We start from the raw sequence: 21,867 nt of genomic DNA on the forward strand, positions 1-21,867 counted from the left end.
CCAGGTCTTTATGGTCAAAAGATAAGTTTTCTGCTAACAGTGATTTCTTGCAGGTCAGCCTTCTGCATATCTCCCTGGAAATTGCTCTCGCCACATGTTTACAGCAATAGAATCTGGTAGAGTACTGAGGTGGTGGACTGAGATACAGGCTTGGATTTCAGGCCCTTCATCACACCAGCAGAGGCGAGGACACCTCATGATACCACAGTAATTATAAGGCTTGAAGCCCAGCTCTTGATCAGACCAGGGGAGAAGTTGCTACTTTTCTAATCATGAGGTTTATAAGTCCTAATGCCCCCAAAATAGGGTGTCTCTCTCAGTGACTCATCTGTGCAGTTACAGAATTCAAAGGGCCACAGAAGGTCAACACTTGCTATTGTTGTTACCCTGTGAGTTTTTCCAGTGAACGCTATCTCAGAAGACCCACGTTGGATGCTATCAGATCTTTCATCCTTCTTTCTTTGACAATGGTATTACCCAACAATTGCTCTTAAGTAATTCCTGAAATACAAAGTTCCAGTTAATACAGTCTCCCAACAATGGGCCTAATGAGGATCAGTAAATAATAGAATTTGACCAAAACACACCACGCAATCCATGGTTATTTCCCCAAGCACTGAATGCAAAAGTAGAATTCAGTGGATTCCCATTATTCAGGGATTTCTATTTATAGATTAACCTACTCACTAAAACTTATTTGCACCCCCCCCCCAAATTAAAACTGGCAGTGCTTTCCCAGTCATTTATGGGCACATAGAACAATAATGATTTTAAGCTACCGTTTGCACACATATTCCCAACTGAGGCCCAGGAAGATGCTGCTCCATTTTCCTGTTTCAGCTCTCCTGCAGGGGTGACCAGGGCTGTGACCGTTTGGGCTGCCCCACATCAACTGAATGTGATGATTCATTATGTCATAAATTTTGGAATTTGTAGTGCTTATGTTCTATGCTTAGCACATGTATGAATCTGGGCAGGTTGCCTATGTTCTGATTTCCACATTAATAGAAGTGAAATATAGTGTTTTGATGGGTTTACATAATATTAATGCTACACCTGACCAGATAATTAATGCCTATAAAGCACTGTGGTATTAATGCCTATAAAGCACTGTATAGTGTCTGGCACATGGTAAGGGCTTATTCAGTGCTAGTTGTTATGTTGTTGTTCTTTGAATAATAAAATCTGTCACACTGTAGAGGCCAGAGTTGAAAGGATGGGAACACTAAGACCTTTGATGGAATGTTGGGAATGATAGTGATTTATTCTTACACACAAACCAATGTTAGGGACCACAGCACCATATAAAAGTTTGTAATTCCATGTACATAATGTATTCATCTATATAATTCCTTGTATAAAATGGGAGCCTGTTCTCACAGAAGATTGCTCTTTAACTGGTGTTTCCAGTGGTGTTCCAATGGGTGATGATATCCCATAACTTCCAAAGATATTTTTGTGACAGCAGAAAACAAAAAACAATCATCGTCTGACCATATCTGCCCTTCAGTGCTCTAGAAGTGGTTCAAAGACTGCTCACGAAAGCCTGAAATACACAATGGAATACTACTCAGCAGTCAAAAAGACAAAGTCATGTCATTTGCAGCAACATGGATAGAGCTTGAAAGGATAATACTAAGTGAAATAAGGTGCATGGTGATGATGATGGAGAAAAGATTATGGTGTCACTAATATGAGGAACATAAAGAAACATAATTAATAGTCATGTAAAAACAAACTGAAAAACAACCCTTGATAGTTGAGTATAGAATTGAAACAACAAGGAGGGGAGGGGAAAGGAAATAACAAAGAAGGAAGGAAGCACAATGGTCTATGGTGATGAGATACAGATGAACTGATGGTGGGTACACTATGGTGGTAATACCTGAGAAGGGTACCCCAATATTGCCTCAGTTAAAAATAAAAAAATAATTTAACAAACCTTAAATACCAACATATACTTAATGACATGCTCTCCCTTGTTTCAATTTTTGTCAAGATTTCAAGTTCATAGGAAGTTGCTCTATTTGAAAGGTAAGTTTATTATTTGTTATCATTTGAATTTTAACATTAATATAAAAATATAGAACATTATGAAAATCTGATAACACATAAAATCCTTTCATTATAGCACATATTTTTAATTTCTATCTTATTTTTACATTACTGTTCATATTTTTATATATGTAATTTTTTATTTTACTTTTTAAAAACAACACCATTCAACACATTTTTCATGATCCATTATTTCAGTCATCAATGCTATAGTATTAAATGACTGCACAATATATCTAGTGTTCCCAAAATGGTTTAAACATGGTTTAAAAGGCAATTTTACAAATGAATCTCAGGGGAGAGAGATATTTAGGTATACATAAAGGTAAAAAGACATTTTTAATAATGTAAGTATCTATCTGTTTGTAAAAAGGGGGGATCAAAAAGCATAGTCCATTGTGGGTTAAAAATCATTTATAATGTGGTTCTTCCCTGTGAGACTTTGGCATCCTCATTGTGACCTTTCAGCCTGAGTATAAAAATAGAAGACTTTATCATAGCTTTAGTAGACCTATTTTGGGATATATAACGTCATGACCTAAACTTAATAAAAATCTAACACAAAGAGATGAAAGTGGGAATTTTCTTTGCAGAAATTCCTTTGGGGTTATATCCTGCCTTAATTCTACAAGAAGAATTCCCACAGAAATCAATAGGAGATTAAAATAAATATCAATGGCAGGATACAGTTCAAATTATGAATGAAAAACTTGAAACTTGACAGGTTAATTGTTTTTCAGAGTGATTGGAATTTGGGGGCACTAGTTTCATGAGGGAAAACTGACATTTTGGCTGTAGATTAATGATTGCAGAGCATTTTGTATAGCAAGGCCTTCGCTATGGGAGTTATATCCACCCATTGTTTTGTGACATTGGTTTCTGCCATTTTGAAGGGAAATTTTTCAGACAAGACATCTTGATTTTGCATTAGTGGTCATGTTTCCAATATGCTATTATTTTATGCATGTAGATATAGACAGATAAAGACATAGCTGTAGGGAAAGAAATTTATTTTAAGCACTCTTTGCTTAGCTATGTTATCCAATATTATTAGGAAACAAATAATAGTAAGATCACAAATGAAGGATGCAAAGATAAGAGTGGGTAATGAGCTTGAAGCTCTTTTCCTTAAAAAAATGTGGCACCTGAGAGAAATGTATACACAGTGCTCGATTTGCCAAACTTATCTAGAATGCTTGAATAGGGGTTGTGTAAAGGTCAAGCTTCGTATTCATTATTGAACTTTGCCATTGTGCCCAATAAATTCAGACACTTGGAAACTTTATTTAGCTTCTCTGAATTACTTTTTTTTGCCGTTTTTTGAAAAAAGGATAGCAATACCCTTCTGTAAAATGAGATTCAAGAAAGAACAACTAAACTCTAAGGGTTTTGTTTTCTAACCTAATTATAAATCAGGAGTAACGACCATGGGCAGCAACTGAGCATCCTATTGTGTTAGATCCAGCAGCCCTAAGAGTCTTGTCCGCCTCCTTCACCAGTATAAGGTGGCTACTACAATTCCAGATAGCATGAGTTGTTCAAGGTTGGGATAAAGGAATGAGGTAAATAATACCTGTCTTTTTTAACCAATCAATAAGAGATTTTCCCAGAAGTCTCCTTGCATCTATCAACTCATGTCTCCATCTAGAACTGTACCATATGACCAACCCAGGCTACAAAAGACAAGGGAAAATAGAGTGGAACATTTTTGGCAGAAGCAAAATTGCACTGATTGGTTCCTTCTATAATTTCTTTCAATAATCCTAAAGATACTTACCAAATTGCCAATTTGCATATATGTGGGCACACCTAGAAGGACCCTAAACTCCATGAGGTCAGAAACTGTCTTGTTTGTTCCTACAGTTCCACCATGAAGAGCACTAGAAATACACTGTTTATTGAAGAGGGTTTGGCACAGAATACATGGCTAAGGCATATAAGGGACTGAATCACTAATACTTACTTCAAAGATGCTATCCAATTCAATTGGCATTAAGTGTGTGCCTATTATGTTCAAACTATGTGCTAAGAGCTAAAAGAAATATAATGATTTTTAGTGATGTCCACAGACTGAAAGGGTTTATAATCTGATGGGCAGATAAATTTGAATCCGGTCAACTATCATATCAAGTTATATGTGTTAGAAACAAAATCAGAGATTTAAATAAAGTGATCCAGAAATATAAAGCAAGAGCAATTATTTCCATTGAAAATTAATTGGAGAATTAACTGGAAGACTGAACACAGGGGAGAAATCTTAGAGGAGCAGATCAGTTGCTACAATGGCAAAGATTAAAAAGACATTGACAACACTTCATAAAGTAATTCATATTTACTTGGAAGTGAAAGAAAAGATTAGTGAATGAATCTTCTGGGAACAATGACAAGACTGGTGGGTTTTGATTATTTAACAATTAAAAGGAAACTACAAAAGACTTCTTTTATGAAGTTAAAGGAGTCCACTATGAAGACAACAGAGGAGAGAAACACTGAAATTATAATGAGATGTTTAGTCTTCAGGGAAGAAAAAGCAGTTGTTTGAAATGGAAACATTTTTTTTTCCTGTCAGACCTAGGATCCTGAACAGTAATAAGCATTATAAAAATTTAAAAAAAAAACTAAGTATAAGGGGGAAAAATGATTCTGTCTCTGATTAACTTTAAAAGCTGAGCAGACATTGAGTTTGTTATCAAAGAAGCTGTCAAGAGAACTCCAAAATAAATCAATAGGTTTCCAAATTTACCTAAGGTTGAAATGGTCTGACCAATTTTTTTTTTTTTATCTAAATGTGTAGAATGAAAAACTCTATCTAAAGCAGGTTAGTGTTGCTACATTAGTTTCTTTTAATACTAGTTTCAGCAAATATTTTAAGATGATTGAGGCATGAAAATCTGTCTGAGATTAAAAACCTGCTGTTAGCCCAAGGAATGTCAGAGTAAATGAAATGTCAGGAGGAATTCACTGTACATGTTTGAGCTTGTAGAACAACTGTGTTCAAAAGATTAAACTGAGAAAAATTTTGTGTCAATAGAGCCAACACATCACTAATTTAGGTAGTCCATAAAATTTCTTGTTCAGTGTCTATATCGTGAAGTCATATTAAATAGTATTTTCCCCCTTTTCTGAAGGTGAGGTAAGGTTTGTTGAACATTTACTATATTCTAGCTACCATTGTTAATTACATGACACATTTTCTCATTTAATCTTCACAGCAATCTAATGAGGTAGAAACCACTTTTAATTTTCTCTTATACATGATGAAGCTAAGATGTTATGTGTTTATATAGGGAGTATTTTGGTCATGATGAAAATATATTTTTCATATATTTGGTTTTCATTCACAGTTTTCACCTCTCAACTCCCAGATCTTGGACTTTCTTGAGATAATAGAGGAATACGACAGTTTCAGCATAATATTATTCAGTTCCTGCCTAATCTTCAGAATCCTAAAAGTTCAAAAGGGCATCTTATCTTGATGGGTCTATGTTAATGAAGGTAACTTTCGAAAAACACCTAAGAATGGGGCCTTGTTTCCAGGGAACCAGTTTAGGCCCACCCTCTGATTCCCTGAGGGAAGACATGGGATAGAACAGGGGTCCAGTTACCAGTGATTTAATCACTCAGACCAATGCAATAAAGTCTCCATAAAAGTCCAAGAGGAAGAAGCTTTGAGAGCTACTGGTGGGCGGTGTGAAGATTTGGGGAGTTGCACACCTGGAGAGAAAGCTCTGTGCCTCCCCCAACACCTTGCTCTATGCTGCTCTTCCCTCTGGCTGTTGATTCATATTCTTTCCTATCTTTTGTAGTAAATGAGTGATCTAATGAATAATGGTGTTTCTTGAGTCCTATGAGGTTCTTAGCAAATGCATCAAGTCTAATCAAATGTGAGGTCGGTGTCCTGAGAACCTCTGATTTATGGCCAGTCTCCAGCAAAGATAATAATCTGGAGCTTGGGATACATTCCTGCAGTGTGAGGAGGGAATTCTGGGAAACTCTAATTGATTGGCGTTTGCTCAGAAGCTTGGGTTTGCAGCCCGAGACTGAAGTGAAAGGCAGTCTTGTGAAATCTGGTGCCATCTCTGTATGGTGTGTCAGAACTGAGTTGATATTCGGATACCCTCCTAGATCTGAGAAGGGCTTGTTGGTGTGGATGAAACCTTAGTGATCAGACACCTGCTGGACACTGGGCCTCAGGACGCTTAAGGACAATGCTCATCCCTTGATGTGAATATCCATCATTATAGTCTACTCTAGTTGTTCCATAGAAACTTAAGATGGCAGTGTTCTCAGCCTTGTAAAGAAAGTTTCTATAAACATTAGACATAATTATATAGCCAGTTCCCACCAATGAACACATTTATCCCTGGCAGAGAGTTGTTCTTGTGCTTGAACAGATTTTGTTTCTTTTGCCAGGGAAGTATAAAATCTGTGTTATGTTATACTAAATGAAAGGGCTCAGGAAATGCATTAAGACTATAGTAGTTGTGTTTTCTTATATATGTTGTGTTTATTGTTCAATGAGGAAATATTTTGCTTGATTGTCCTTTTTCAAAGGGGGGATATTCATTTCTTCAACTTATACATGTGACAATTTTTCTATTGAGGGAACCATTTTTTGAAATTAGAATAAATACAAGCACAATGAGCCACTCCATTATAATGAAGTCTATGTCTGAATACAATGATCACTTTTTGTGATATTATATTGACATTATGTTGCTAGAAATACATAATGAAGCAACTGTAGGTATTGATTCTAGGAGCAATTCCTCTTACATTGACCATCATGCTGGGGAGCCATGCGAAAGGGACTGGAGCATTTCTGGGGCACAGAGAAAGGGGAAATGGAGATTGCAGGGATGAAGGGAGTGAGCCTCAAGCTAGGAAATGTCTGAAAATTTAAGTCTATAAAATCAGACAGAGCAGCCCAGGAGTCTAAGTGGAGAATCTTACCGAGTATCTATGAGCCAATTTGGAAAGTAGAGCCTAAGAGAATCCCCTTGGGCACAAGATATGAGGTAAGGATTCTTTTATAGCTTGGCAGCGGTAGGTCTGTATGCTGGGAAAGAGATCAATTTTAAACACTTAAAGTTATTAAAATCTCATTTTCAAAACTGAGTCTCTCAACGGTGGACAGTTCAGTTAATGGGATAATTTAACCAAGAAAGTGTATCCAAAAATTTCCTTCAGGACTGATACAAGAAACTTTACTAAGGCAACAAAACCAGAATTTATTAAATTGCACTATGCACATTCTAACAGCAAATCTAATATTAAAGTATTAAAAGATTTTTTGAAGCAATATCCACAGAGACTTTTATTTCTTGACCTGCCTTTGCCCCTCAATCTATAATCCAGACAAATTAAGTGGTAGAAGCTGGCAAAATGTTTGAATTACCTTAAAATGACACATTATGAATTTAAAGCAGAAGGAGAGAAAATGAGCTAACAATTACCTGAAGTAACAGTTACTAATTGCAAATTTAGGAATGTTGTTCAATAGAATTAAAACTATCCTCAGGTAGTCACAATATCAGGAAATTTCCTTATCATGTAAAAATCTTCTGGGTAATAAGACAGAAAGAAAAGGAAAAATCCCGGATGGTCTCACTCATAGCAGGAATTTAGAAAACCTAAATAAGGGACCAGGAAAAAGACTAATTAATACAAATAAAAATCAAAATCAACAAGCAACTATAAACCAAAGACACATTATGGGGGTGGGCAGTGAGAGGAAGGACTAGGGTCAAAATAAGGAGGGGTGCAATTGTATGGGGAATATAACCAAAATGAAAATGCACACATTGTGCAAAAATGAAAAAATGATATAAGAATTATATAAAATAAAATAAAATGTTTAAAAAAATCTTCCAGGTAAAAAATGGGGAGAGATTTTCTACATGTGATTGGTTTTATAGCAAAGCAAAATAGACTTTAGGATCCAAGAGTAACAGCCCCCATCTATGGGGCACCCACAGTCCGTGAGACCCTGTGCTTAACTTTGCATTTGTCATCTCCTGTCATCCTCGCATTAACCTTCCAGAAGAGCTGCTACTCCTGAGTGAACAGATGAAGATGAAGAAACTGGCCTTGAGGAGTTCCATGACCTGCCAAAGCTGGAATTTGAAGTCTCTTGATTTTTGAGCACAGGATAGATATGTTTATTATACCTTCACCAGGGAATTCATTGTTACAATAAACTAGGAAAAAATATATATGCCAAAGGGGCATCCTTTGAATACCTGAATCCTATGTAAATTAATCATGATAAAAGCATACAATTAAAATGGAGTTTTATAACATGGGCTTTGAACATTTTAAGTTCCACCTTTCAAGTTACTTGAATATTGAAGAGTTGGTTTCCCTGGTGGAGATATAAGCCTGGTATTATTCCTTGTCCAGGTTCAAAACAAACTGACAGATAAGATGAAGAGTAAGGGACATGGAAACTCAAAATACTGCTTATGTTAAAAAAAAAAACTGACAAAGACAGGTGTTAGAGGTCCTGTGGGGTTGATAAATGAACCCAAGAATTAGTCAGAATTGCACATCCAGTCAAGGCATTCTGGATGACCTGGTTTGGGGGAGAGCCTTCTTCTGGGAGCAATAAAGAAATCCTCTATCTGGGAGCCAATAACTCCAAGAGGAAAATAGTTGGATTGGCTTTGGACATCCAGTTCTTCCATAGAAATTATGCATCAACTAACCCATGCCACCCCATGGGATAGGGCAATGGGACAGAGAGAGGGGCGGTGGGACTGTAATGGGACAGCCTAGGGAAAAGAAATCCTCAGCATTCCCTTCTAACATACACCAGGGATTTTTTGTTTCATTTTCTCCCTCCCGGCTGGGCTGAGTTTCTGAGACTCTGTATGGTTTGGCCTGGGAGGCCTCAGGCTAGGACATGCTGGTTGCCACATTTTCAAGGCCATTCCTTTCTCCTCTCTTAAAGATGACCCTCAGCTCCTTCAGCATCCTCTGGGGACCACTCATAGGGAAGCACCAGTCTCCTCAAGAAGGCTCTGAAATGAGTAGTGTATCCCATGAAATTAAGTCCATTCCAGGGTTACGCTACTGAAATTTGACTCCCTATTCTATTTCCCATTCCAAGTTTTGTCCAGCCATGCTTTCTAACATAATATAGCACCATTTTTGTATTGAGATTTAATGACAATATGACAAAATATAGTAAAACATATAAATACTACAATAATGAAATGCTAGACAACTTCAGTTCCTGCCTTCCTCAGCTGTCAAGTTCACAGGGGGAAATTGACCACACCTATTAAGTTTTAAAACATTGCTCTTTAAACTTTAATTTTCTTGACAATGCATGTTAAAACATACAAACTAAACGATTTCCCTGTTTTTAAAAAAGATTTGTGCATGTATGCATACAAGAACTGGGGTATAGGTCAAAGGTGTGGGACATGAGAAGATTAACCAGAGACATAGAGGGGAGCAGAACAGGCAGATCTACTGAAATACTCTGTGTCATGTGGTCAGCAACCCAGCCGGAGATCGAACTCATGCTGCAGTGGTGGGCAACAGCTTGATAGTGCTATTTTAACTCCTGTGCCATCAGGGAGGCCCCACTAATTCCCAATTTTTTAAATCTATTTAACCATATTAGAGTCTTCCCCAGTTTATCTGGATACATGAAAATGGGTATTTTTTTCATTACCTTATAGATTTTATTGTGGGAACACAAAGTATCTAATGTCTCTCTTTGTAGAGTCTGAGGAATTAATAGGACACATTAGATTATAATCACACTGTCTGTATATACCAACTTTACGACAAAAACAGCAATCCTCAGGTTCTAGAATAGTGTGTATTTAATATTATCTAAAACTATAGTAAAAACTCAGTTATTTCAAAGTGAAAGAAGGTGTGTTCATTTATCTATGGTGGTGTGACCAACTTGCATAACCGACCTGTATTATCTCACCACGTCAGCAGCTCAAGAATCTGGGCGCGCCCTTTGGCTGGGTTCTGGCACAGTCTGTCATAAAGCTGTGGTCCAGCAGCTGCCTGGCTATGGCCATCATTTCCCGGCATTGAAACTTCATGTCCAAACTCATTCAGGTGGTAGTAGACAGCCTACACTTCCTTACCAGCGATTGGCCAAACACCTCATGTCCTCGGCCCGTGAGCCTCTCCCTAGGCTGAGTGTGTTCAGACGGGGTAGCCGGCTTCCCTTGGGGCTGGCGATCTGAGAGAGAGAAAGTAAAATAGTGGCATCATTGTGTTGGCATTACCCTTGGCGTCTGAGTCACACGCCATGTGTGCTGTCTTACTCTGTTCCTTAGAAATGAGTCACTAAGTCTGGTAACACTCTCATGAGGCATGACACAGGAGTTAAACTCTGGGAGACAGGAAACACTCCTCGGGAACTCTTTCCCCAAAAATGGTAACAGAGAAAATTCTTAATATTTATTCTCACCGAGATCTCACTGGTGGGTAGTGAGTGACACATTAAGTAGAAGCCCGTATTGTTAATTGACATTAACCCCCTACAAAGATGCAACTGATGTTTCTGGGCAAGAGCAGGCCTTGTGCAACTCTGAGCTCTTGACACCTGACTGCTGTGTAGACCAGGAGCTCTGTCTGGTCACGTAGCAATGACATATTTCACAGGGAGAGACTTTTATTTCTGTGTCATAGTGGTTAATGCCTCTGCTTTTTCTTATGTAATTGCTTAGGCCCCCAAAATTTGCTTCTTAGGGATGTTTTATTTTATCTTTTTCCCATATTTATTTCAACCAGAGAAACATTTGCAACTTTTTCTTGAAATGAAACTATGGTGGGTGTTTCTGAAGCCTCTGCCCCTTGGTTTCTGCTGAGGACTAAGATCTCTGCCATTTGCTCTCAAGACTACCTTCCCCCTGCTTAAGATTCCATAAGTTTCCCAGACAGATCCCCACATAATATAGGAAAGCACTGACAGTGCCTTACAATAACTACATCCCCTTGAAACCTGTCCTGTATTTCTTTGAGTAGTTTCTATCTAAGCCTATGGACAAAACTCATAAATCCACAGTCCCCTTCTTGGCCCTGAACAAAGAGGATAATTTGATGGTTGATATTGCTGTTTACCAAAGACTGCTCCAATAATTTACAGATAGAACCCTAGAAGTTTTCCTGACCCACACAAAACTTAAGTGTCTTAGAGTTTGAAAGCAATTGTAGCAAGAGCTGAAAATTTACAAAAAAAAAAAAAAAAAAAAGCAACAGCTTTCTCTGTAACTTAATTTTTTGTCCTCGAGCCCTAAAACCTCAGAATCACTGACATTTGTTGTGGTTTTTGCTGTCTACCTCAGCAAGTGTATTTCAAGGTCAAGAAGCAGGAACTTTAGCTCTGAGCTGCCCAAACCTGCTGAGGGTTTTCACTGTCTCAAACATCTTTATCCAGGCCCTTCTAGACTTATGTCTATAACAAGTTGCCTTCATTCATAGACCTGGATTGGAATACCGTGTGTCCTAACTCTTAAAAATTCTGGCGCATGAGACCACATTTAAACACGGCCCCAATGTAAACCACTACAAACCTCCAAATGTTGGCCAGCACAGAGCTCTAAACGCCACCTCTTAACCCTAATTAAAAGACTCCCCATGTGCTTATTTTCTTCTTCTCAATTTTGCTCCTTGCATCTCATTTCTCATGGTTTCCAGCCAATACACTAAATATCGGTATCTTTATAGTTAAGAGAATCAAAAATGAAGCCCCCTCGTAATCACAGGAGACCTACCTGGACAAAAGCAGAGTCTCTCCACTCAGAGACTCTTATCCTAAGAGATAAATGAAAAGGAGGTGAGCATGCCCTACGTTCATCTTCTCAGATTTGCTAAATAGATAAGACGCATAGCCTGTGTTTGAGTTAGTAAATAACTTTCCATAGCATGGGAAGGTTACACTAATTGCCTACACTACAGGGGCAAAAAATAAATACCTCGGGAGCGAGAATGAAGCTTTCTCTTGTAGGAAAAACAAGCAGAGACTAGAAGAGAAAAGGAAAATACTACCTAGCAATATGTTGAGGATTTTTGCAAAGCATAGCTGTGGTTGTGGAACACTACAGTATTTCCACTATGGGCTTGAGGGAAGAGATAAACACATTCACCAGGAAAGAATCAATTTTGTCAGAGAAATCGACTCCTCTTCCTCACATGCCCTTTCTGCTGCTCTTTGTGGTGATCTGGGACTAGACCCCCTCCCCTCTCCGAGCATTCTTCTGGTCATGTCAACAGGGACCTTCCACGTGCAAAATTCAATAAACATTCCTGTTTTCCAATGTGATCTCTCTTTGATATTTGAGACTCTGGTTCTTGAAATGGGATGTTTTATTTTTCAAGATTTCTTTTTCAAGTTTCTCATCTGTCTTGACTTCATTAACTCTGCATCCTCCAGGGTCCTTGGCTTTATGAAATCTCCCCCCACTTTCTCATTCTCAGAGTCAAGGTCTTTTTTGCATTCTTTATTTTTTTTTAAAAGATTTATTTATTTATGCATACAAGAACTGGGATACAGGTCAGAGGTGTGGGGGTTGAAAGGATTCACCAGAGGCAGAGTGAGGAGCAGAACATGCAGACTGACTGAAATACACTGCTGAGGGGAGACAGGAGAGGTCTGCTGCGCCCTGTGGGTTCCTCTCTCGCTGGCCTGGGATTGAACTCATGCTGCAGAGGCTGTGGATTGCTTCACAGTGCTGTGCTTAACCCCTTGTGCCACCAGGGAGGCCCCCTTTTTGCATTATTTAAAGAAAGCAATTGCACAGGCATCTGCCCCAGCTCTGCTGACTTCTAACTATGGACTCTTCCTGGCTACCTCCCTATGAGAGTAACTCAGAGAGCCCCAAAGTTACCCTTGGACTAGGCATCCAGCTCCTACAGAATAGATATTTATTTTAAATATTCAAGGTAAGTGGGTCCAACACTCAATTGTTTACTTTCTGGTTCTCTTTAATATATCCCTTTCCTCACCCCAGTCAATCAAATCCCCATCTTCAAGTAACTGAGACCGGGAACAACAAGGTCACCCAGTATTTTCCCTGCTTCCTGTTTCCATGGTCATCTAGGCACGTGGGAGGGCATCGTTGTAGGGACTTGTCATGTTTTACAATCAGACCTGAGTTCAGTCCCAGCTGTACCGCTTCTCTGCTATGTGACCTCCAACAAGGCACTTAATCTCTAATCCTCAATTCCCACATCTGCAAAATAGGCGGAGTAAACAAAATGCACCTTGCAGGGCCTTCAGGAAGATCATGTGAGAGAAAAACACACCGAGTCCTTACAGTCACAGACAGGAGAAATCAGGCTACCTCTAACAACTCTTCACATGTTGGCTCCAAGTCTCAACTGTCTGGCGATTGTGTGGCCTTCTTTTATTTCTGCTGTCACTGCCTTAGTTTATTTCCTTTTCTCTTCTCGTGTTGATTATTGCATCTGACTGGTCTCCTTGTTTCTAGTTTCTCAGCCTTCCAGGACATCATTCATACTGTCACGAGCTTTCTCTTACTCAAGCCCAGACCTATTCATGCCAGTCCACTGCTTTCATGCTCCAGCAGCTCCGGCCTCTACAGGATAATGCTCGCCCCCAGCACGGCATCAGGACGCAATAATATGCTTACACCGAGCTTTCCTCCTCACACACTGAGGTTGCAGTCACACTAGGCTGGTCTCAGCTCCCGAGTGCACTTTCCTAAACCCGTAACTTTTTCTTGCCATGGAGAATAAAAAGATTCCTCAGCCTGAAATCCTCAATGCTGTGACTGCTTCAGTAGGAACTAACATTTCTTCCCTTTCTGCTCTGTTAGATTTTCCTCTTATTGTCCTCATCATCATTTAACCTCATCAGAGAGGATTATGGTGCATTTCTGCAACAACTTTGCAAAAGCTCTTTTAGAGTAAGGACTGTGTCTAATTCTTTGGATACAGTTATAACATCCACACAAACACAGCAGCTGATCAAAAAACACTTATGTAAATGGCTATGTAACTCTAATAAACATTGTAGCTTTGGATTTTAAAATTGTGTCTTCTACTTCTCCAAATTAATTTGTTTATGTTTTGATAATAATTTGCCTCTTTACCACTTCATGGTACTGTGCAAAGAAACACAGGTTTGTCCCCGGCAGCCTGCCAGGTGAGCCCGCATGTGAGGGAAGAACAGAGAAAAAGTGGGAGGGAGCGTGTTCGCAGGAGCATAATGAAGATGTTAAAAATGAAATCCGAGATATAATTGCTAGTTATAATAAGTAAACAAATCAATATAAAATTTTTTAATTAAAATAGCAAGAATGGTAACAGCAAGAGTCCAGATGGAGGGTATTTTCTGCAATGACTATCCGTTTCCCACACCCTGAGAACCATCAGTTGTAACTTTACTTAGAAACAGGTACAGTAAAAAGGAAATCCACTTTATTTAGTGCTATATAATCGACAGATACCTTTCCCGTGTTCATGCAGTTTTATTTTACAGCCTCATTTATGTCTCGGTTTTATTGAAGTTCTAGGCCAAATGTGAGCCCTGTGGCGTTAATGAACAAAAGCATCCTTTTCTACTTCTATTAAAACTTGACAATAGGCTATTTCACAGTGAACACACCTCACGTTCTTAACCAAGGTGCCAATGTGCCTGCACTACTTACAGAGACAATTAAGAAAGGCACCTCGGTGCCATGTATCGAAACCCTTCCAAGTTTCTAAATTCTGCTAATACAGTCTTTTCATTTTCAAAATGAATGAAAACTCCGTTCACCTGGTTGAAGCCTAATTTGTCTATTTAGGCCTCTATTTTTCAACATTAACACGCCTCATGACTCCTCCTGAGATGGTGCTGTCCCAATTGCAAGACCTAACTCCAAATAAAAATTCTGGTGAACATAACAAATAACCTTTTTGTCTCTGTTTCAAGCAAATTTCTGATTAGTTTCCAAATATCAAATCAATGCTCATTCTCAAAAAAACAGGATAATAGCACACAAAAAGGAAAATTTATCTTCCTACTATAAATAGCTAGTCTTTCTAGATGTTTTCCTTTGTGCTTTAACAACCATTAGTATAGCTGTGCTCTGCTACATAGTCTGGAGAGTTGTGTCCTTATTTTAGCATTTAATATAATGTATTTTTCCATTTTCAGAAAACAATTTTTGGGCAAAATGGAATGACCATATGAAAATATAATCATTTAAAATCATTCCTTTGTTATCAAACATTTCAGTATGTTGTAAGGACTTAGCTATTATAATGATGCCCTTTATAAATAATACTTTGTAATGGCCATTTTAAATAGTAATGGACAGGTTTGTGTCATAAAACTTTTCTTCATTAGTAGGAAGACAGAAAATCTATTGCTTTTACAGCCTACAGGTCTTCTCTCTTCATAGAAACAGAAGCTTATTTCCTGGGCGATCCATGCCATTACCTTGTTGAAATCAATGTCAGCCATTCAGTGAGCACACATGGTCTTCAGAACACTGTGCCATTTTCCTGAAACCTGTGGTGGGTTCAGAGAAAGGCATGTGACCCAAACCAGGATAATCAGAGACTTTTCCAGAACATGTTGTTTGGAGTTTTTATTCAGGCCACTAAAGTGGTGGGTAAATTTGGTCATAATTTGGAGGGAATCTGCCTGAAGGATGGAGAAAAAGAACTCTACCCTGTGTCATTTAAGCCTTGTGTTACTAGTCATAAGTTCTATGCTGATGGTTTTCAATTAGTTGCACCAGTTACTCAGTCATTTTGGCTTAAGCTACTTTCAGTTTGAGTATTATCATAAGCTTGAAATAATTATAACTAAAAAAAATTGGATCTTACAGGAAACTAGCAGATGGATGAGTAAGTTCCAGACTCGGTGGAGACACTGACCTAACAATACCTCTTTTCCCTTGGTGAGAAATCCAGACAATAGCTATAAGATGGAAAATTAGTAACAAAATGACAAAAAGTGAGTATTTCCTTATCAGTAATTCCTTTAAAAGCAAATGGATTAGGGCCTCCCCTGGTGGCGCAGCGGTTGAGCGCTGGGTTGTGAGGCTGCCCGCAGCCTCTGCAGCACCAGTTCGATCCCCGGCCACCGGCAAGGGTCCCACAAAAAAAAAAAAAAAAAAAAAAAAGTAAATGGATTGAACACACCAATCAAAATAGCTAGAGAGGCTAAAAGGATAAAAAATAATAAGATCCAACTGTATGTATGTTGTCTATATGACACTTGTTTTAGATTTAAAGACACACATGATATAAAAATAAGGGGAGAGAAAAGATACTCTATGCAAATGGTAACCAAGAGACAGCCTGGTTAGCCATACTTATGTAAGGCACCAGACATCAAGTAAAAAGTTTTTCACAAGAGAGGATATTATATATAATCATAAAAGGATAAATTAATTTCTAGCAATTATGAATACATGTGCACTCATATCATCCTAAATATCTGAAGCAAATACTGACAGAATGGAGAAATAGACAATACCACAATAAAAGTAGGAGGTTTCAATATTCCATTTTCATTATGGATAACACATTCGGACAGAGATGAAGGGAAAGGATGATTTAAGCAAAATTATAGACCAGATGAAATTAATGGGCTTATATATCAATAGAACCTCTCCCCACACCAACAGAATCGTGTTCTTCTCAGGGGACACAATCTTCTCTAGGATAGAGCTCTTGTTAGGTCACAAGACAAGCCTTAACATTTTAAGAACAATGTAATCATATCAAGTATTTTTTTCTGATATAATAGAATGAATCTTGAAACCAATAAACAATGAAGATGGAAAACTCACAAGTACGTGGAAATTGAGCAGCTCTGTAGACATCTGGCTTTGTGATGACAAGGAGGATATACTTAGATTTCCCGATAGTGGCTCTTGTAATATATATTAACCCCTATAACCTGTTGAAGGCTGAGTTTGGACATGGCCTTCCCATGGTTTCTTTTCACTCCAGCTCTGTTTTGCTTTACTCACTGGCTTTTCATCAATTTCAGCTGCTGTAGCCAACTGGCTTTGTTGTGTGGTTGCCTTTCTGGAGCCCTGTTCCTCAAGCTCGAGGACTTATTCATCATTGTCAGTTCTTTTCCAGATCCCTTCCCAGCCTGGGACTGCAGCAACTCCTCCATAGCAGAGATGGTTTCTGTGGCTTTACCAGGCATGTTATGAGAGGAACACAGAACCAGGGTGGCAGCCGAAATAATGTTGTTTTTAGTGAGCGGGAATTTCCTTTGACTTTAAAATATTTTAAGTCCAAATAAATAGTCACATGTTTGCAAAATACACTCATTTAGTCTCTTTGAGATCAAATAGTCATAAAATGAACTGTGTTTCCATGGCACATGTAGATGATACTCTTCATCATGGGCGGGAGCAAAGTCACTCAACACATGAACTTGCAGATCAAAGCATTCCAGCTAAAACGTCTTCAGTGATTACAACTATCTGAAGACTAAATTACAAACTTCTTGTTGGTATTCAAAATCCAAGACTTGCCTATAAACCACTTGGAATTTTTTTCCCTTTATTTTCCCTTAGTTTACTTGAAATTCCAAACTAATTGGGTGCTCTTTGTTTCTAGGGACAGTTTTCCAATTTTTTTTTTTAAATGTGTGGATTTTTTTTTAATTAAAGATTTATTTATTTATTTATACAAGCACTGGGTACAGTCAGAAGCACGGGAGGGTGAGAGAATTCACCAGAGCCAGAGCGGGGAACAGAACAGGCAGACAGACGAAATACACTGCTGAGGGGAGCAGTGGGCACAGCAGGAGAGGTCTGTTGCACCATGTGGGACCCTCGCCGGCAGCTGGGGATCAAACTGGTGCTGCAGAGGCTGCAGGCAGCTTCGCAGCCCAGCGCTCAATCGCTGCACCACCAGGGGAGGCCCAGTTTTCCAATCTTGATGCTTTTGTAAATTCTTCTGTCCTAAATGTGGACATGGTCATTCTGCATTCATTTATTCATAAGCAAATGTGCTTAATTCAAGGCCCATCTTGAACATCAGTTTCTTAAAAATTCTTGTACATTATCTGAAGTATTCTCTCTCCCTTCCAAATAATCCCAGTATTTTATCTGATGCTTTAGTACCCCCATTGATTTCAAAATCATGTACTTTAGGAAAATTTTATCTGCCTATCAGCTCCATAAAGGCAGAATCTTTATCTGATTCCCCTTCATAACCTTTATAGAAATTTTTTAATGGTGGGTATTCAATACACTTTGGGAGAAATTAATCTCTTTTAAGAATACAATGTATAGGAAAAGGACTTTTGAAATCTGTGTAACTATCATTCCTTTTGAAGGACTCTATACATTTTATTAAATGAAATTTTCCTATAGGAAACCTATGTGAAACTGTTAAAGTTTTTTGTTTTTATATAATGTTATACTGCATGAACACTCAAAAAATAAGATAAAGATTCAGTGTCTAAACATGAATGAAATACTGTGCATTAGATAGATTAACTGTTATCAGACTATTATTTCTGTCATAAGCAGCTCTATCACTGGAATAATATTAGAAGGAAACATTTCCAGATGTGTCAACAGGTAGTGTGAGACTATTCACAATGACAGGAGGAGCACTCCCATACTTCCCTGCTCTATCTGACAGCAAATTTCTGACACTCACAAAGAGCTCAAGAAATGGAGACAGTGATGGTCTCAAGTGAAATAAGGAAGCAGAGTTCTGAGTTTAGGGTATTTGAAGCAGCTTAAATCCATGGAATAGCAATGAGCGACAAAGGAGATGAGCAGTAAGACAGCTCCGAAAGGTTGGGTGGATAATGTTACAGGTCTGTGGCGTATGGCTTGTGCACATAGGGAAAAGACTATATAGTGTTTACCAGATTAAAGCTATTATGAGATTAAGAGTATAACAGAAATTCTAAAATACATAGTTCTGGAGAAAGGCAGTTCTGAAGAGTCTGTGTAGTGATCTTGATGGTTACTTCCTTAATACCCTTAATTCAGCAAAGACAATAGAAAGAAATAAATTCCACATTAGATTTAAGGACCAATCCCTATTTTAGACTTGTCAAAAATCAGTTTTTTTCTCCAGAAAAATTAGCAAAAAGAAGTTCGGATACTGAGTCTTGCTAAGTTATTGGAATTGTTGAGTGGCATGAGGGATTTTGAATTATGAATTGTCAAAGAATTGTGAATTTCAACATGTGAAGCATGAAGAGGTATAACATTAATTCTAAATAGACTAAAATGAATTTGGTTAATTATAGGGCAGTGATTAAAATGATACATGGTATCATTTAGTGATGATGAGCAAAAATATGTAATTAAAATGAGCAAAAAATGTGTAGCTAAGAATCCAGTAGAGGAAGATAAAACACAGTAAAAATATCTGTTTAACTCAAAAGAAAGGTGGAAAAGGAATCTAAAGCATAAAAGACAAATGGAAACTAAGAAAGATTCATAACTTAAACTCAGCCATAGCAGTAGTTGAAAAGACTTGCACAGAAACATTCATAACATCTTTATTTATAATATCCCAATCAGAATAGTGGTTAACTAGGGTAGGAGGTGGGGTAATTTATTACAAAGGAGCATTAAGGAGCTTCTGGTTATGATGAATATTTCTGTAACTTGAATAGGGGAGTGATTATGTGGTTATTTTTCAAAAGATATCAACCTGTGCAGTTACAGCATATGACCTTTATTGAATATAATTTATACTTTTTTAAAAAAAGATTAATCTATTTATCCATACAAGAACTAGGGTACAGGCCAGAGGTGCTGAGGGTGAGGATTCACCAGAGACAGAGTGGGGAGCAGAACAGGCAGATGTACCAAAATACACTACTCAGGGGAGCAGCAGGCGAGACAGGAGAGGTCGGCTGCACCATGTGTGTTGCTCCCTGGCCAGCCGGGGATTGAACTCATGCTGTGGAGGCTGCGGACAGTGTCATAATGCTGTGCTCATCCCCTTGCACCACCAGGGAGGCCCCTAATTTATACTTTTTTAGAGCTTTGTAAGGTCAGGAATGGCCACGGAACAGGTTTTCTATGATCCAGCAGACTGGGTAAAGGAGGAGTCAGAGTCCTCAGTGGTCTTGCAGGGTTTTATTTAGATTTACCCGGTATATGGGATTACCAGGTACACAGCAGGCAGGGGCGCTGGGGGGCCAGTATGCTGGCAGGCCTCCCAGCCCCCAGCAGGTCTTCACTCTGGGCTCTCTGGCCTTCTCTCAGCTTCTGCTTCTCTTGCTTCTCTCTCGGCTTCTGCTGGCGTCCCTGTGACACCGCCCTTAAAAGCCCAGTTGAATCCCATCTACCTATGCCCACACCCTACTCCAGGTGCCCGCCATCAGGCATGCACTCAGGACCGCAGGGTTCCCTCATCTATATAGCGGGAGGGCAGAAAAACCTGATACCTTTTACCTTACCCTACAAGCTTATTTAGCACATGTTAGAAATGCTAAAATGGTGTGTGATGTAGGTTTGAGTTGAATTTATAAAGTAATATATTTGAAATTTTGAATGGCATCAAAGAAAGACGTAAAAGTCTTATGTTTGTTGAAAGAGTACTTAAAAGAGTACTAGATCAGAAGATTGAAAATACAATTCTTTAGATGAAGGAAATTTGACAGAAATCTTGCTTTATTCGTTTTGGCCTATCTTGAACCCCAGCATGTGGGTCATCTGAATGTTATGTCAACAAATTGTTGATGAATTTATTCGTGTTCGTTTTCAGAAAATCAATTATCTTGAAATGTCAAATGAGTATCTTCTGTATTGAATAGGTCCCTACCCTTTTGTAATTAAAGTCATCATTTTCTCAATGAAGTAACTTTTGTGCTTGTCAGGTGCTGTGCAATAGCTTACACAAGTTACAAAGCTTACATATCTTCTATCACCTTAAGCTTTGGGGTTTTTCAATCTACTTTTTCCTTTAATCAAAGTGTTATGAAGAAAGTAGCTCAAAGTTGAACAGTGTGAGCTGTGGATAAAAATATTTCTGTATCATAGAGAGAGATGTTAAATATTATGGTTGTTTCCTGTGGGAGACTATACTTTATTGGTGTGAATGTCTCTTAGTTTCATTGAGATATAATTAATATAAAACATTGTGTAGGTTTAAGATATACAATTGGATGATTTGACACATATAGTACCAAATGATTATCACGTGAAGTGAATTAAAACATCCATACCCTCACATAATCTCACAGTTTTTTTGCGTTAACATTTAAGATCTCATCTCTTAGCAACTTTAAAATATATAACCTATTGACAGTCTTTTTAAGAGTGGATATATTAATTCTTACTCAAAAATTATTGTTCTCTAAAAATAACAAGGTAGAAATTTAAATTTACATGGGACAATTTGGTTTGGGTTTGGATGAAATATACCATTAAAATACAATGCACTTGGAAACTGTCAAGTTCGTGAATTTGGAATGAGGAGCTGCAGAAAGATTTTGAATCAGGGCCATTTACAGTCATATAAATAGGAAAGACAATTTCCTTAAAGGATATGCATTGTTTTTAACCCTGGAGTATAACAAGAACACTGATGATTTTACGTGTTATCTTGTACTAATGTTTACTTCAAAGTTTAGTTCTTCTTTCTTTTGCTTAGGAATACATTCTTAGAGCTCATTACATTCCTGTATATAGCTTATCCTGGATAAAAAATGGGATCCCATTCAGTTTTGATTATAAAGCTCTTTGGGGTTATTTTCTTTAATCTAATTTGGTTGCTCCTTTTCATAATTACTGACAGCTATTTTTATTTGTGTATTAAATACAAAATATGAACAATGAAACAAATGTGAGGGAAATATTTAGTGATGGGGTT

The 21,867-nt window shown here is 38.1% G+C and overlaps 1 long non-coding RNA gene across 2 annotated transcripts in view; it reads right to left on the reverse strand.

The window, feature by feature from the left end:
* Positions 1-1,248: 1,248 nt before the first annotated feature.
* LOC129146694 (uncharacterized) overlaps positions 1,249-21,867 on the reverse strand; it is a 63,573-nt gene continuing 42,954 nt past the window's right edge. For both annotated transcript variants that reach the window (XR_008553728.1, XR_008553727.1), the window contains exons 5-6: positions 10,173-10,270; positions 1,249-1,546 (exon numbers count right to left, since the gene is read on the reverse strand). This is a non-coding gene — a long non-coding RNA (uncharacterized LOC129146694). The remainder of the gene's footprint in view (positions 1,547-10,172; positions 10,271-21,867) is intronic.

The sequence above is a fragment of the Talpa occidentalis genome, unplaced genomic scaffold (genome assembly GCF_014898055.3).
Source record: "Talpa occidentalis isolate TD23 unplaced genomic scaffold, MPIMG_talOcc4v2.1 talOcc4.4, whole genome shotgun sequence".
In the NCBI taxonomy this organism is placed as follows: domain Eukaryota; kingdom Metazoa; phylum Chordata; class Mammalia; order Eulipotyphla; family Talpidae; genus Talpa; species Talpa occidentalis.